Here is a 15,152-nt window from a genome sequence, read left to right as displayed (position 1 = left end):
AGATAGCCCTCCAAGGTCCTCAACCACTACACAGGCATACGGGGCCAGCTCATTTTGCATCTCTGCCCTTCCTACCAGTCCCAATGTGGCTTCTTCTATAAATCCGTGGTTCAAAGACTGTTCATCTAGTTTTCAGTTAGTTATTCCGGCTGATTTGTTATGTAATTTAGTTGTTTAACTTGTAGGTAATTTGAAAATTAGTACTATAATTCCAGTTTGGTCCTGGAGGAGGTGGTGCAGCTTCCACCTACTCCACTGCCGTCTCCTCTATTTTTTTAATATGTATTTTTATTTTATTGATTTTTTTTCAGAGAGGAAGGGAGAGGGATAGAGAGTTAGAAACATCAATGAGAGAGAAACATTGATCAGCTGCCTCCTGCACACCCTCTACTGGGGATGTGCCCGCAACCAAGGTACATGCCTTTGACCGGAATCGAACCTGGGACCCTTCAGTCCACAGGCCAACGTTCTATCCACTGAGCCAAACCGGTTAGGGCTGCCATCTCCTCTAATTCTTTTATTTCTTCTTCCATCAATTATGTTGTTATATTTTTTTGAAAATATTTTTTTGTCAGACTTTGAAATTTATGATATAAAGCAGGGGTGGGCAAACTTTTTGACTCGAGGGCTACAATGGGTTCTTAAACTGGACCAGAGGGTCGGAACAAAAGCATGGATGGAGTGTTTGTGTGAACTAATATAAATTCAAAGTAAACATCATTACATAAAAGGGTACGGTCTCTTTTTTTTTCTTTTAGTTTTATTCATTTCAAACGGGCCGGATCTGGCCCACGGGCCGTAGTTTGCCCACGGCTGATATAAAGTCATTCTGGTATGCTCTAATGATTTAAAAAATATTCCTGGTATCAGCTATGATATACCCTTTTTTATTCCCCAAATAATTATTTGTATATTTGTTTCTCCATCAAATTTACTGGAAAGTTGCTTGGTTTTTAGTTTTGTTCTAAGAATTAGCTTTTTATTCTGTTGATTATTTCTATTGTTTCTTTGTTTTATCTTTTATTAGTATCTCTTCCTATATTATGATTTATTTTTTACTTTCTTCAGCTTTACTATGCTGGTCTTTTTCTATTCCTAACTTGGACATCTAGCTCATTGTAATTCTCATTGCTATTAGGTAGCTGTATTTACAGTAATATATTTCTCTCTCGGTATAATTTGGTTGATATAAAGTGTTTTCATTGTTACTTACTGTCAAATATATTGCAATTTCATTGTGATTTACATTTAAATTATGAATTTAAAAGTTGTTGAGATTTCTCTTGTGACCCAGTATGTAGTCTTTTATTTTCACATTTACTTGAAAATAATGTAATTTCTCTGTTTGTGTCTTTGGTTTTTACCCTTCTTTTCTAGGATTCTTGTTAAATACAGATATTGACCTTTTTATGTCTTTGCTGCATATCTTTTAGCATGTTTTTCATATTCTTTCAACTCCATACTTCTTGATGATTTCAGGGAGAGTTCCTCAACCTGATTTTCCAGCTCACCAACTTGATTTTTGTATACCTTCTACTCGTGCACCAGACTGCTATTTATTTCAGTTATTATATATTTGAGATCAAGAATCTTCAACTAGTTCTTTATGACTGCTTGTTTCTGCTTTACAGTTAGACAATCAGTATTTCGATCTCTCTCAGGATAATGATATTTATTATGCTTAATTCTAACTCTTGCTCTATGTGGTCTGTTACTTTTTTCCTTTCTTATGTTGTAGTTGTGCTCCTCAAATGTCTCATTATTTTTTCTGTGAGATCACATTTCTCTGGGATTATCTGTTACTATCAACAGTAATGTCTCCTTAGGAAAATAAATCAAATTCCAAGCTTTAGCTTATGCCCTTGGTATTGAGGTTCTTAGACGGGTTCTTCAGTGCTAAGGTCCTGCTTTGATCTGTCTTCAGCAGTTTCCCATTCTGTCCCTCACACACAAAGTGTGACACTGACTTCAGGTGACTTTTTGTACCTCCACCCAAACACACCTTTTCTCAAGCGCTGTGGTCTTCTTGGGATCTAATCATCTAAGCCAGAGGTTCTCGACCAAAGGTGGTATTTGGAAATGTGTGAAGGAGATGTGGGGATTGCTATAAAGATGCTGGGTTACTATATGCATTTGGGGCAAGGGGTTGGGGATACTAAACATACTATAGTGTATGTAAAACCCCACACAATGAAGTACTGTCCCAAACAAAATGACAGTAGCGCCCCTATACATAGAAATGGGTGAGGATTTAAACTTTAGGCCTAGCTCATTCATTTACACATGTAAGTCTCTCCTCTCCACCCGCAGGGTTCACTAGTTGTATCTGACGCTACTGCACTGCTTCCAGTCAACTACTTGGTAGATGATATGGGGGAAAACCATTTCATGGAGAAATAAATTATTTTTTTAAAAAAACACCTTTGTTTTTAAATGTTTTGTTTTGGAATAATTTTATAATTACAAAAATGTTTCAAAAATAGTACCAAGCCCTAGCCAGTTTGGCTCAGTGGATAGAGCACCAGCCTGCAGACCCAGGGCTCCCAGGTTCGATTCCGGTCGAGGACACTTACCTTGGTTGCAGGCTACTCCCCAGCCAGGGCTCTGATCTGGGCTTGTGCAGGAGGCAACCAACCAATGTGTTTCTTTCACATCGATGTTTCTCTCCGTCTTCTCCTCTCTCTTCCGCTCTGCAGTCTCATGCAGTTGGTGCATGAGATTAACCAGGAGCCTGTATGCATACATAAACACAGACAGTAGTGTGGTGAAGGCCTGGGAGGAGTGGATGCAGGTTAGGGGGCTAATGGAGGGGAAAGGGGCACTTCTATAATACTTTCAACAATAAAGATAAATTTAAAAAATAATAACACCAGCCCCATGACACAATCACCACAACCACACACACACACACACACACACACGTGTGCATGTGTGCACATTGGGGGTGGGGGGGCTGCAGAAAAAGTAGGTCACAAGTTTGAGAGTCAGGTTGCCTGGATCTGAATCTCGACTCTGGCAATTATTAATGTTATGGCCATAGGCAAATTTTTTAACTTCTTGTTTCATTTCCTAATCTATAAAATGAATAGAAGCTTGGACCTACCTCATAGAGCTGATTGTTTCCCCACATTCACGGAATAATTATGTAGTTGGCTAGGTCTTCATCTTCTCCCAAAATCCTTCTATTGCTCTCAAAGAATGTAGCTCCCATTTCCAGAGCAATTCAAGCCTCGAGCCTTCTGGTGATTTTTCTAAATACTAGTGGCCTTCTCATCTAAGGTATCTGGACAACCCACTTTGAGGACCAGCCTGGAACCTTGTTATCACCACAGCCTCTTTATCTTCTATATTTCTTATACTTTTACTCTCATTACACCTCCCAGAAACCTGGATCCACCCTCTAATTCAGTAAACAAGTATGTACCAAATGCCTTTTTTTGTCCCAGGCACTGTTTCCTTGATTCTTCTATTTTCGTTCAATGTATAGGACACCCACTAGCCCCAATTTCCTTTTCCTCCTGTAGTTAATTGCTTGAACTTCTTTTCTCCCTAAGCCCTCAAACGAATTGAACATAAATTTTTTTTTGTTTGAAGTCTCAGTTTCCTCAAAGGAAAGCAAATATTAAATCTCAGCTTGTCCTTGGACAGTTTCATCTTTCTGAAGTTAAAGAAGTAATCAGCAGAGGTGTTTTACTAGGTATCATACATTACTGGAGGTTAGACATTAATTTTTATCTAACTTCAAAACACATATCAAATAAATCTCAGAGTATTTATAGACTCAAACTCTTTTTCTAATCTAACTATTACAACAAACCCAGGGAACATAGTCCCAATGAGCCCTTCTTCAAAAAATGTAGAAGACCAACTTCAGCTAAACAAGAGATAAATGGCAAAAACTCTTTAAAACAGAATGGTGACAATTACTGAATCCACTTAGTTGTAGGACTCTCCAAACAAACAAAACTGTGGAGATTATTGCTAGGAAACAGAATGGTAGGTTATAAACTGAGGAATGCTGTAAATAACAAAAGTGAAAGAGGGTGCGAGAGAGATCCTTATCACTGTTAGTCTGGTATGAAAGGATACTGTCTTGTCCAGCCAATGTGGGTCAGTAGTTGAGTGTTGATCTATGAACCAGAAGGTCGTGTTTTGATTCCTGGTAAGGGCACATGCCCGAGTTGTGGGCTCAATCCTAAAGAAAGACTCATGGAAAGAATATTCCCCATTGATAATAGCTTGTTGTAACTTTATGCCTGAAAATCATTTTGGCTAGATATAAAAATCTTACTTCTTTTTTTTTTCTTTCAGTATCTTAAATATGTTTTCCGATTGTTTTTGGAATAAAGCATGCTATTTAAAACACACACACACACACACAAAACAAACCTGCAATTATAGACACAGAATAAAAGTCCAGAAATAGATCTACAAAATACAATCAACTAATTTTTATTGAAGGCACCAATATGATTAAGTAGGACGTGGACAGTCTTTTCTACAAATGGTATAGGAACATCTGGATATCCCATGGGGTGGGGGAGGGGAATAACAAATCCTGACATATACTTCATCCCAAGAGTTATTTGGGGATCAATATAGGATAAAACAAGAAGATGAAAGAGTAAATCTTCTAGAAAAAAAATTAATATATTTGTGATATTCAGATAAATATTTCTTAAATGGAACTCAAAAAACAATGATTCTAAAAGGAAAAAGTATTAAACTTAATTAAAATTCAAATCTTCTATTCTTCAGAAAACACTACAGACTAGAAGAAAATATTTACAATACATACATCTGACAAAGAATTTATATCCAGAATGTATAAAGAACTCCTAAAACAATAACAAAAGGCAAAAGGCATGAACAGACATTTCACACGCACAAAAATGTTATGTGAATAGCCAATAGGCATACAAAATGATGCATATCATAAGACACCAAAGATATACAAATTAAAACTACACTGAGATCCTATTTTATACTCAATAAAATGGTTAAAACTAGAAAGACTGACAATACCAATGGCTGATGTGGAACCACTGGAGTCTTTGCAGTTCCAGACATAGTATATAATGGTACAACAACTAGAAAAACAGTTTGGGAATTTCTTATGAAATTACGCAAACATCCACGTCCTTCCTCAGCAATTCTACCAAGTATTTACCCAAAAGAAATGAAAACATGTGCACAGAAAACATTGACAGAAATGTCAAAGTAGCTTTATTCAAAAGAACCAAAAACAGGAAAAAAACCCTAAGTCCATCCCAAGGAAATAAGATAAAGAAATTGTGGTAGTGTCATTCAATAGAATTTTTTAAATTCAGTATTTTAAAACTCAGCAAGTTTTTTTAAAAATGAACTGCCAATACAAGCCATAATGTGGGTTAATCTAAAAAGCATTATGTGAGATTCCAAAATGGAGGCAGTGTAAATAGAAGTTACACTGACAAGCCCCCAGGACCAAACTGTAATTACAACTAAAATACAGAAAAGCCACCCTGAAAAAGCAACTGAAGACTAGCTAGAGAAAACCCTGATAACCAAGGATGGAAAGTGTGGACCCCATAGAGACTGGTAGGAAGTACAGAGGCATGAAAGAGTAGGCCAGGCCCCCACAGATGGCAGCTGAAGTTCTGGAGAGATATCTCAGCTGTGGGGGGTTCCCACTGAGAACTCTGAGGGCTAAACCCCAAGCGTGGCCTCCCAGCCCAGAGCACCAGAACTGAGCAAGTTTCCCACATAACATCTGGCTGTGAAAGGCAACAGGATTGCCCTCTGCCAGGGAGAGATGGCTGGAGATGCAGGCACCCTCTTAAAGGGCCAATGCACAAAATTTTGTGTGCAACCACTCACCTTGGGCTCCAGCAGAGGGAGGGCAGAGTGGACTGGAGCTGTGTGAGCAGAAGCCAGAGTTGGGGGTTATGGGGTTAGAGCTCTGAAGGCAGACACCCTGGTTTTCCTATGCTAAGTCATTCTATCATTCTGCAGAGGACACCTTTCTCCAGTAGACATTACCATCCAGGCAGCTTTTGCCTGGGGGGAAGTATTTGGAAATTGGAAAACCCCTGGCCCCACCCTGTGGAGCTTCTGAGGCCCGTTAAGAAACTGAGAATCACCATCCGCCTGTAGGCAGAAGCAATTGCCCTACCCTGTTGGAAAACCTCTTGCCCCACCCCGTGTAGCCTATGCCTTGCTGTGCTCTATAGCCTGAGGCTAATCACAACTGAATAAGGCCCCTAGCCAGTTTGGCTCCATGGATAGAGTGTAGGCCTGCAGGCTGAAGGGTCCCACGTTTGATTCCAGTCAAGGGCACACACTGGATCAGGTGGATTAAATTGACATATATAGAACATTTCACCCCAAAGCTGCAGAATATATGTTCTTCTCAAGTGCATATGGGTCAACATAGTACTGGAAGTGCTAGCCACAGCAATAAGATAAGAATAAAAAACCTGTGGTATATTTACACCATGGAATACTATGCAACCATAAAAAAGAAGGATCTCTTGGCCTTTGAGACAGCATGGAGAGACCTGGAGAGTATTATGCTAAGCAAAATAAGCCAGAGAAAGACAAGTATCACATGATCTCACTCATATGTGGAATCTAATGAACAAAATAAACTGATGAACAAAATAGATTCTGAGACATAGAAGCATGGAACAAACTGTAGAATCTCAGACGGAAGGCAGGGGTGGGTGGGAAGTGATCAACCAAAGAACTTGTATGCATATATGCATAACCCATAGACCAGACAATAGAGTGGTGAAGGACTGGGGTGGGTGGCAGGGATGTTGACCTTCCGGACGAAGCCAGGGCTGCCAGGGAAGCCCAAATCCTGGGTGCCAGAGGGAAGCCGGTGCCAGCAGCCAGGGGAAGGAAGGCCTACTCTTGCATGAATTTCATGCATTGGGCCTCTAGTCCTATCTAATAAAAGGGTAATATGCAAATTAACTGTCACTTCATCACAAAGATGGAGGTTCCCATAGCTGCCGGGGTGCTGGACGTTGGCGGTGTCACCCCAGCGATGAACCCCAGCATCTTGCATGCCCTAGCCCACAGAGGGAGGGAGGGAGGGCTGGCAGGCCTCTGGTCAGAAGCCAGCCGGGGCACGCAGGATGCTGGGGTGGCAGCACCCCAGTGACGAGCCCCAGTATCTCACATGCCCCAGCCCATGGAGGGAGGGATGGAGGGCGGGTGGGCAGGCCTCTGGCCAGAGGCCGGCCAGGGTGCGGGATGCTGGTGTTGTTGCAGGCCAGGCTGAGGGATGCCCCCCTCCCCCCGTGCACAAATTTTGTGCACCAGGCCTCTAGTAAAATAATAAAAAGCATTATGCTGAGGGGGGAATGCCAGACATGAAAGAGGATACACTGTGTGATTTCGTTTATATGAAGTTCATGACTTGACAAAATGACTGTGGTGATAGAAATTATAACAGTAGTTGTCCAGAGCAGGGAACTGATTGAAAAGGGTACAAGGGAACATTCACAGGAGTGGGAAGTTAGGTATCTTGCTTGGTGTGTTGGTTACACAAATTGTCAAAACTCATCAAATTGTACAATTAAGATAGGTGCATTTCACTGTGTGTAAACTTTACTTCAATAGAAACCTTAATTAGGAACCAGCCTAGGGCCTGATGGGATTGGGGCAGTTCTCTTCCAACCTGAAACCCACTGGGGCCTCAGAAGCTCTCAAGGTGGCAGCCTCTGGTTCCAGCACCGATAACAGGCAGAGCTGGGAGGATGCAGGCTTCGCCATTCTTGGCCAGGTGTGTCTTGGAGAAAATGCATATATCTGAATAACCAAAGAAAGGTTTGGGAAGGAATGCAAAATCTGTGCCAGGCCATTCACAGAGTGTCGCTGGTGCCCTGGGGTCCACGTGCATTTTGAGAAGACTGACCTGTGCCAAACCTGTAGTAAATTGAAGAATATCTGTCAGACCGGCCTCTTGAATCTAGGTCAGTGGTTCTCAACCTTCTGGCCCTTTAAATACAGTTCCTCATGCTGTGACCCAACCATAAAATTATTTTTGTTGCTACTTCATAACTGTCATGTTGCTACTGTTATGAATCATAATGTAAATACCTGATATGCAGGATGGTCTTAGTCGACCCCTGTGAAAGGGTCGTTCCACCGTCAAAGGGGTCGCGACCCGCAGGTTGAGAATTACTGATCTAGAGCATAGCTCGCCCATCCCGGTTCCTGATGCAGGGTTGTCTTTAAGGATGACATGCCAAAGCCAGGTGTCAACAAGTGATACTACACACAGACAATGGAGAGGGAGATTTCTAATTCTTCTGGAACACGGCCAGTTGGCATGCTGGGGAAAGCCACGTCCACCAGCAACATGCTGCTCACACTGGCCGGGGCCACACCCTACTACAAAAGGAACCAAACCCACATTTGCACTTTCTGGGTGAAAGGAGGATGTAAGAAATGAGAGGAGTGTCCACACAGACTTGAGAAGCCTATGGATCCAGATGGCCCCCCTTGCTGATCAGAACGTTAAAAACCAGTATTATGGACTCAAGACCCTGTGGCAGGTAAGCTCTTATAGCGGGTTTCAACAATGCCTCGTCTGGACCCACCAGAGGACAAGACTCTCACCACACTATATGCTGGTGGTCTGGGCGATACCACTACTGAGACAGATCTCAGAAATCATTTCTACCGGTTTGGAGAGAGCCGGTGATCACTGTTGTACAGAGACAGCAGTGTGCTTTCATCCAGTCTGGAGAGATGCGGACGATCGCCATGGTGCACAGAGAGCTGTGTGCTTTCATCCAATGTGCCAAAAGGCAGGCTGCAGAAGTGGCCGGGGAGAAGTCCTTTACCAAGTTCATTGTCAATGGCATGGACTCAACATGAAATGGGGAAGGCCGTTTCAGGGCTGTTAGGAGCTCCTTCTCTTCCTCCTGCAACAGAAGAAGCCTCTACCACAGCGGTTCTCAACCTGTGGGTCGCGACCCCTTTGGGGGTCAAACAACCCTTTCACAGGGGTCACCTAAGACCATCAGAAAACACATATATAATTACATATTGTTTTGTGATTAATCACTATGCTTTAATTATGTTCAATTTGTAACAATGAAATTCAGGGTCACCACAACATGAGGAACTGTATTAAAGGGTCGCGGCATTAGGAAGGTTGCAATCTACCCCGCAGTGGCCCTCCAGCTGGTGAACACTGCCCTGCCGCCACACCCTGGCATTGTCCGGGCCCACCCTCAGGTTTGGAGCCACACATGCTCCACCCAGTGCGCCACCTCCTCCTTTCATGATGGCTCCAGGACTAATCCACTGTCCTTCTCAGGACCCTCAGAGAATGGGAGCTCATGCCAGGAAACACAGCAGCCCCTAGCACATTGTCACCACTCAGGCTCTACAAAAGACAGGGCACTGAAAAATCCGAGTACACAAATCTTGGAATAAATATATATTTCCCTTTAAAAAAAAAAATCAAATTGTACACTTCAGATACTGCATTTTAATGTCTGTAAATAATACTCAATTTTTACAAAAGTTTAAAAATGCCATGATAGAATAGTTTTTAAACTTATAAAAACAACAAAATCTAGCCCTGGCCAGGTAGCTCAGTTGGTCGGAGCATCATCCGATACGCCAAATAAGTTGCAGTTCGATTCCTAGTCAGGGCACATACTTGTTGCAGGCTTGATCCCTGGGAGGCAACTGATCAATGTTTCTGTCTCACATCAATGTTTCCTTTTCTCTCTCTCTCTCTCTCTCTCTCTCTCTCCAACAAAAACATATTCTCAGGTGAGGATCAAAACTAATTTTTTAAATCTACAAATTAATATTGATATGATTAGGAAAACTAATATTCAGAAAAAAAATCTCATAGCCTTAAGTTTATGTATTTTAAAAATAGAAAATGTTAAAATAAAATAAATAGAAAATGAAAATAAAATTTTTAAAAAGTGTCAAAAAAGAAAAGTCTAAGAGATCAGGAGAAATAAATTAATAATAATATGAAGATAGAAATTATTAGAAAATAAAAGCAATAGATTTGATCAATCTACAGCTAATTTCTATGAAAATATCAATAAAATGGGCAAACACCTCATAGATTTAAACCATAGAAAACACACTGAAATCATTAAAATTGAAAATTGGGCTTTATGCACAGATATAGGAGCATGTTATAATGGCATAGGAAATTTAAATGTACCACTCTAAGCTAAAAATTCTGAAAATAACGATGAAACACATGATTTTCTAAAAACCCATAAACTCCCAGAAATGATGAGAAAGTAGTCCATCTGGATACCAATAACCATGGAAGAAATGGGCATTTCTGCCTAAATAACTCCAAATGCTGCACCACGTCTAGACAATTTATAGTGAGCTCTGCCAGAGCTTTAAGGAAAGATAATTCACATATAATTTAGACTGTTCCAAATCACAGAAAAAGATGGCACACTTCCCAATTCATTTTCTCAAACCAGCAATACCAATTCCAAAGTCTAACAAATGGAGCACAACAAAGGAAATCACAAACTAATCTCCCTATTAATATAAGTAGCATGCTAATCCAGGAGCATGTTAATATACCAGTCAATTAATTAGTCACTTCAATACATCAGAAGATTAAAAAGTAATTACTTTAATAAACACAAAAATCAAAAATAATTAAATGCAATATTTTAAAAATACAAAAGCTTCCTGATACTAGAAGAAAACCTTCTTAATCTGTTAGAAAATAGTTATTGTATATAAATAGCCAATATTATAGTTAATAATGAAATACGATAGCCTATTCCCATTAAACTCAAGACCAAGAAAGGTGTGCTCATTATTAGTTAACATTTTTCTGGAAGTTCTAGTGAATTTAATAAGACAAAGAATTTTTAATTGATAAATTTTAGAAACACAGGAGAAAATTAATCTCTATTTTCAGATGATGCTTTTCTAAATAGATAACCTAAGTTAATCAAATAAAAATTCACTAGTAGGAGAAGTCAGTAAGGAACTAGTTTAAAAATATACGAAACTCAACAATTTTTTTCCTATACACCACCAGTAATCAGTTCAGAAATTTAACAAGGAAAAATCCCCATTTTATACAACCACCACAATCATAGAATGCTTAGGAAACATACGAAATGTCAGGTTTTAAGAAAAATGGCTGCAGAGTAAGTGGAGCTCACAGACCCATCCCAGGACCAAACTGGAATTACAACTAAAATACAAAAAAAAAAACAACAGACACACAAACACACGCACAAAAAACCCCACAAAAACCTGAATAGTCAATTTAAGACTAGCTGGAGAGAACCCTGATAACGAAGGACTGAAAGTGGAGACCACATAGAGGTAGGAAGTGCGGAGGTGTGAAAAGTATGGCCAGGCTCCCACACAGAGGAGCTGAGGTTTTGGAGAGATATCTCAGCTGTGGGGGGTTGTCACTGAAAACTCTTGGGTCTAATACTCACACTGGGCCCCCCAACAGAGAGCACCAGAACCAGAACTGCCCTCCCCTGCCGGCCTGATCGCCCCTAACTGCCTCTGCCTCAGCCCCCACCACCATGGCTTTGTCCAGAAGTAAGTCAGACATCCGGAAGATGGCCAGTCAGCCCAGTCTAATTAGCATATTACCCTTTTATTAGTATAGATAGATTATATAGGATAGGATTGCTTAAATGAGGGGGAAAGCCTTTTTCAGTCAGGAGGAGCAGGAGGAGATGCTCTTGGCAGAAAAAACACATAATCCCTATATCTGGACTGATAGCCAGCTATAAGCACTATAGTGCCAAACTGGTCACGAAAAAATTGAGCCGCTCTTTTCCACCTTACACCAAACAGCTGTTGCCCTTAAAACCCCTCCTCAGGCTCCACCTTAGGTTCTGTCTTTGCAGTTCACCCAGATTAGGTTCTGATTGGTCAATTTCTATGCCCATCAGTGTCAAAAGCTCCACCTCCTAGGCAGCCATTGGCTCCTCGCAGTTCATTCAGATTTGGTTCTGATTAGTCAGTTTTTATGCCAGTCAGAGCCTCCAGGACTGATCAATAGCCGCCCCAGGCTGCTGGCCAGCGGGCTAAACTGCTGACCTCTCTGAGAGAGAGAGAGAGACTCGGCTGCTGGCGAGGCCTGGAGAGAGAAGCAGGGTCTGATCCACTGCCTGAGCTATGAATCAGACCCGCCTTCCCTCTCCAGGCCTCACCAGCAGCTCCAGCAGCTGTAGCAGCTGGTGATCAGCCCCACCTCTCTCTCTCTCCGAGAGGTCAGCATTTAAGCCCCCTGTGCATGCAGCCTGGCGTTCAGTCGAGCCTTCGGTTTTGGACGTTACAGACCCTGGCTCTTTACATATATAGATATGTATAGCCCGTGGACACAGGCAATAGGATAGTGAAGACCTGGGGGGGTGAGTGGGCACTGGGAGGAGGGGCAGGGGCGGGAGGATAATAGGAGATATCTGTAATACAATAAAAAGTATATTTAAGCAAAAATAAATGTGAGCCTGGCCAGTGTAGCCAGTGGTTTAGCGTCAACCCATGCACCAAAAGATGGTGGGTTCAATTCCCAGTCAGGGCACATGCCCAGGTTGCAGGTTGGGTCCCCAGGAGGGGGTGTGCAGGAGGCAGCCAGTGAATGTTTCTATCTCTCTCTCTTTTTTCCCTCTCCCACTCTTTCTAAAAATCAATAAAAAAAATTTTTTTAAAGAAATGTGAAACATCTTATATGATGCAAACTACCAAGCATTACTGAGGCCCAGAAAAAAAACCCTGCTTATTAAAGTGTTTGATATCATAAACAGTAAGGCAATCTTAATGAAAATACCAATGAAATGTTTAATTTTAAAGAACAAACAAGTTATAATTGGCAGAAGTTACTTTAAAAGATGTATCATATTTGTTTTACCAAATGTTGAAATGTACTAATAAGATATATACATTCAAAAAATAGAGTACTACGACAGGAATAGATAGAATCAGCACCAATTACATATAATCACTGCCTCTGTAATAAAAACGCCATCTTAAATTAAAACAACCCTCTATGGCCCAGGCTGGGTAACTCAGTAGTTAGAGCTTTAGCTGTGCACCAAATGGTCACAGGTTCGATTCCCAGTCAAGGGCACGTACCTAAGTTGAAGGTCTCTGAGCGCATTCGGGGGGCAACCAATTGATGTGGCTCTCTTAGAATGGTCTCTCTCTCTCTCTCTCTCTCTCCCTCTCCCTCTCCCTCTCCCCCTCTCACCCTCACCCTACCTTCCACTCTCTTTAGAAAATGGAAAAATATCGAGAAAATATCCTCAGGTGAGGGTTGAAAAAAAGCACCCTCTGTGAATGGAGGAGGAGCTATTCCCATTTAACAGAGGAGGAAACGGAGGATCAGATAGAAAAGTAACTTATGCTAGATCACCCAAATAGCACCCAGCTAGAAAACATTATGAACAAGGATTATTTCCTGGAGGTGGAATTACAAATATTATTTTTCTACTTTGTAATGATCCCTTTCTATAGCAAATTCAAATAATAAGGATAATTTTTTAAAATATTAAACTGATGTCAATATTATTTCCGATATGTTGTGTTATCCTGCCTAATCAACAGCATTCATCACTTTGAGGAGGAAAAGCATATTTCTCAGTGTAAAGACAGGGAAAAGCCTTTCTTTTTCTTGCTGTAACCTTCCACAATTTATGAGAAGCATGTTGTAATTAAACCCCAAGATTGTTAGCTCCCCTCATTCAAACAGCCATTCTGTTCAAACTGCAAGACAAGATAAGCTACTCTCAAGGGAATGATGCTACTGGGTCACATGAGGTCATCCACAACAGTGAGCATGAAGAGGGGCTCAGGCACCAATGGGACACGATGGAGACCTTTTACAAGAGCAACCATCTTGAATTTCCCTTAACTGAAAAACGGGTCACAAGCTACACGAGCCACAAAAGCACCAGCAACAGAAAGGACAAAAGCATTTGCAGAAAGGACAGAAGCAGACATTCAAAGATGAGGTGGTGCCCTGGCCGGGTGGCTCAGTTGGTTGAGCATTATCCCCTGCACCAAAAGGTTGTGGGTTCGATTCCCAGTCAGGGCACATACCTAGATTGCAGGTTCAATCCCAGTCGGGGCAAGTGCGGGAGGCAACTGATCAATGTTTCTCTCTCACATTGATGTCTCTGTCTCTCTCTGTGTCTCTCTCCTTTCCTCTCTCTAAAATCAATAAACATATCCTCGGGTGAGGATTAAAAGAAGGGATGAGATGGCATGAGTTATACATCAGAGTTCAGTGGGAACCAGCAAAGGAAAATCTGTCTTAGGACATACATCTCTCCGGCTGCCAGTAGGTCAAACAGCTTCTCTCTGAACCCAGAGAGCAACCAGACACAGGGAAGAGGAGGAAGGGAGGGTGCCCAAGAGGGACATGGCAGGGAGAGGAATCCACCAAGACTGTCCATTTACCAATAAAAGAAAATGGAAAGTAATCTGGAAGAAACTATCTGAAAACTGGAAGAGACATTGACCTATGATGAGTTTTATCTTCGCCCCCTCAACACAGGAAAGTCAGAGGAGCTACATTGCTTTACATATGTGAGTTTTAGTTCATCAATTTTGATGCTGCTATGTGTCTTCCTAAGAATATCTATCATGTGTTTAGCACTTAAGGTGTTTCAGGCACTGTGGTAAATGCTTTACATGCAAATCATAGACTATACAACAGTCTCAAGAGGCAGGTGCTATCATTAACCTTGGACTACGGAAGAGTAAACTGCGATTTAGAAATGTTAAATAAACTTCAGGTTAGACAGCAAAGAAATGATAAAGATTTGAATCCAATGCCAGAACCCACACTCAAGACATTATGTAATCCTACCTATGTACTACCATTATGCTCACTCTTCAGATGTTAAATAACCCAACCAGCAAGTGGCAGAGCTGGGTTTCAACCAAGGCAATCTGGCTCAAGATATGCCAGTTTCTATTTCTTGAAGAATTTTTAAGTATTTTAACAAATCTATTTATTTTTCACAATTTTTTTTTTTATTGATTTTGGAGGAGAGAGGAAGAGAGGCAGAGAGACAGAGAGAAAGACATTGGTTTGTTGTCCCTCTTATTTATGCATTCACTGGTTGATTCTTGTATGTGCCCTGACCGAGACTGAACCTGCAACCTTGGTG

At 41.2% G+C, this 15,152-nt stretch overlaps 1 pseudogene; it reads left to right on the top strand.

Annotated features, from left to right (window-relative positions):
- Positions 1–7,559: 7,559 nt before the first annotated feature.
- Positions 7,560–8,903, top strand: LOC102760640 (annotated as a pseudogene).
- Positions 8,904–15,152: the final 6,249 nt, after the last annotated feature.

The sequence above is a fragment of the Myotis davidii genome, unplaced genomic scaffold (genome assembly GCF_000327345.1).
Source record: "Myotis davidii unplaced genomic scaffold, ASM32734v1 scaffold97, whole genome shotgun sequence".
NCBI lineage: Eukaryota > Metazoa > Chordata > Mammalia > Chiroptera > Vespertilionidae > Myotis > Myotis davidii.
The sequence above is the reverse complement of the archived record's forward strand: the minus strand, read 5'-3'. Positions and strand labels throughout refer to the sequence as shown.